This window comes from Phacochoerus africanus, chromosome 3 (assembly GCF_016906955.1).
Source record: "Phacochoerus africanus isolate WHEZ1 chromosome 3, ROS_Pafr_v1, whole genome shotgun sequence".
Classification (NCBI taxonomy): Eukaryota; Metazoa; Chordata; class Mammalia; order Artiodactyla; family Suidae; genus Phacochoerus; species Phacochoerus africanus.
The window spans coordinates 192,974,755-192,978,131 of record NC_062546.1 but is presented as its reverse complement, the minus strand read 5'-3'; the positions used below and the strand labels follow the sequence as shown (position 1 = coordinate 192,978,131).

Here is a 3,377-nt window from a genome sequence, read left to right as displayed (position 1 = left end):
TATGTGACTACAAATAACTAATACGGATCACTAATCATATTATTTGGAATATATTTTATATAAGTTCAACCACACGAAATTCCTGATGCTTAACCATTTTTTTGTCACATAAAATAATGGCAATTTCATAGAGTTCAATGAATCCATGTGCTGATTAGTTAATTCTTTCTGGTTGTAGGACTGAGGTTCCTGGCAGCTAAAGGACACTGCAGTTACCTGTCACTTTCCATAGTTCCATTAGTTTGTTTCTGCAGAACTTGCAGGAGAATCTCCGACTTCCTCCAAAGTCAACCTCCAAATCTTCTTTCATTGGACTCTTCTGATTAGGTCAGGCCCACCCAAGATAATCTCCTTTTGATTAACAAAGGAGGGGGGTCTTATTTAAAGCTGCAAAATATTTTTACTTTTGCTATGTTATATTGATTAGAAGCCGGTTACACCTCTCACCTACACTCAAGCATAGGGAATTAAACAAGGCTATGTGTTATTTTAAATTACTCTTCACTTAGAGCTAGTGAATTTGTTAATAAGATGTGTAATCGACTCTCCGGAAAACTGGAGTCTCTCAATCTCTCTGTCTCTGTTTCTCTCTCTCTTCATTTGTCTAGCTTATATTCCAGGCAACAGATTTCCCATTACATGATTTTGTTAATTATAGACAACTGTAATTCACCATTTCCTATAATTAAATCTATCATTTTTATTGTTGAAGTATGTTATTTTTGCCAATATATCTTCTCCTAAATGCTTGGGGCTGCTTATTCATGCCCAGAGGTATTTTGTATATTTACACAACTACTGAGTTTTGCATGTTGTTCAAATTGCTTTGATGTTCTGGCTTTCTCAATTCACTTATTCATTCAGCAATATTTTTTAAAAACCTATAATATGTCAAGGTAGGAGGTGAATAAAGGTGTACAAATTCAAAAGTAGAGTTTATAAACTGTTGAGGGAGATTTACAGTAGTCAAATACTCATACACAAATAGAAGAATTGTGACTGTGACAACAGCTAACAAAAAAGAAAAAAGGACAAGACATCGCATGCGGTTCTGGGTCCTTTGCGCTCCGCGGTCCGGAGGGCACCGTGGATGGCAAGGGTAAATCGGAACGCGACGGGCCTGCTGGGCCAAAGCAGAGACGCGCAGGGATCCCTTCACCTCGCACACCAAGACTGAGCTCCGAGAGTGGTCACTTTTCGAGCTCTGTCTGTTTCGCTGGATGTGGTTCCTCTGGTCACAACTAAAACCCTCTCGCTGCTCCTGTATCCAGGGAATAGGTCCTGGGGGCATCCCTGGGCACCCCCTCTCCAAGGCTTCCGGTGCCCTCTTCCGAAAAAGTGAGACTTCGGACTAAGTGTGCAGGTCTTCGAAGCCTTGATTTCCTCATATGTGAAAGTTAATTGAATACTTTGTCTCAAATGGAAGAAGATCCTAATATGGCCTCAGCAGTAGCTGCCATCTGGACTTTGCTGGAGTCTTGAAGGGAGATAAAGGGGAGACAATCCAGGGCCTGAGAGCGAATCTCACCAGTGCCATAGAGACCCTGTGTGGCGTGGACTGTTCTGTGGCCGTGCCCTCCGGCGGGGAGCTCCTCCTGCGCTTCATCGGCCTTACCTCCCTGGAATACTCTGATTACTCCAAATGTAAAAAGATCGTGATTGAGCGGGGAGAGATTTTTCTCAGGAGAATATCACTGTCGAGAAAGAAAATTGCAGATATCTGCCATACTTTCATCAAAGATGGGGCGAGAATACTAACTCACGCCTACTCCAGAGTGGTCCTGAGAGTCTTGGAAGCAGCCGTGGCAGCCAAGAAGCGTTTCAGTGTATACATTACAGAGTCACAGCCTGACTTGACAGGTAAGAAAATGGCCAAAGCCCTCTGCCATCTCAATGTCCCCGTCACTGTGGTCCTGGATGCTGCTGTTGGCTACATCATGGAGAAAGTGGATCTCATCGTAGTTGGCGCTGAAGGAGTTGTTGAAAACGGAGGAATGATTAACAAGATTGGAACCAACCAGATGGCCGTATGCGCCAAAGCACAGAACAAGCCTTTTTATGTTGCTGCAGAGAGTTTCAAGTTTGTACGGCTCTTCCCACTAAATCAGCAAGACGCCCCAGGTAAGTTTAGGTACAAGGTAGATACTCTGAAGTCTGTGCAGGCCGGACAGGATCTCAAAGAGGAGCACCGTGGGTTTACTACACCGCCCTTCGTTGATCACACTGCTCTTCAGGGACCTGGGGGGGTTGACGCCCTCTGCGGTCAGTGAGGAACTCATCAAGCTCTATCTCTAACCTCCGGCCCTTTCCTGATGCTTCTGGAGATCCGTCTGGAATGCGGGGAATAGGAAGGGAGGGGCCGGGGCACGTCTTCCTCTTTCACCAGTCAAGCAGCCAACAATCTACCTTGTATTAATCTAACTTATATGTCTGGAGACTGGAAATGAATGAAAGTTGATGAAGTTGGGAGCAGCCTCTTGACCTCTCAGTGAGCCCAGGCCAAAACTGAATTGTTTTTTATGAAGCTTTATGGACTAAGGACTTAAAAGTATAAGTCTTAGAGAATTTTTTTATTCATTTAAGTCCCATCTAAGATATGTTCTTGAAGTTCAGCTGTGGTGCAACAGGATCGGTGGCATCTCTATAGCAGTGGGACACAGGTTGGATCTTGGATCCCCAGCCTGGCACAATGAGTTAAAGGATCCAGCTTTGTGGCAGCTGCCTCATAGATCCACAACTGCAGCTTATGGCCAGGGAACTCCATTTGCCCTGGAACAGCCAAAAAAAAAGAAAAAAAACAATGTTCATGGTTCCCCTAAAATGGAGCCTAAACTGTGCTTACATTTTTCTGGACACTTTCTTTCATTTCTGGTTTTCAGAAATACAAGTTAGATTACTAGTGAAAGATGTGCCCAGCCCTGCTCCCTTCATCTTCCAGACACTCCAGACTCATCTGCCGAAAGCATCAGTGAAAGACCTGCAGCCCTGAGAGAGCAGGAGTCCTAAATGCAAACAGGTGCCCCTTCAGCAGCTGTCAGCTGCCTGGGACACAGGCTGCACTTGGTGTGGTATGAGAAAGTCAGGAAACACTGCATCTGCACGAGGCTCCTAGTGGTAGATACAAGCCGGGGCTGTCTTCTCTGCAAAAAGAACAAGCCAAATGGAGTGGAAACTACTGTGAGAACCCACAGCAGGCAAAGTACCGTGCACGGCTCAACCACTGACATATCTGCAAACTTAAACTCTATATCTGGGAAGGATATGAATTTAAACACAATTGGGTCCTGAACGGCTTTTTAAAAACTGTTCTTGGGAACAAATTCAGCGTCTTTTCAAATAAATTATATGAAAGATAAAAAAAAAGAAAAGAAAAGAAA

At 44.2% G+C, this 3,377-nt stretch overlaps 1 pseudogene; it reads left to right on the top strand.

Annotated features, from left to right (window-relative positions):
* The first annotated feature begins 1,400 nt into the window (after positions 1-1,400).
* On the top strand, positions 1,401-2,295 carry LOC125122286 (translation initiation factor eIF-2B subunit alpha-like; annotated as a pseudogene).
* Positions 2,296-3,377: the final 1,082 nt, after the last annotated feature.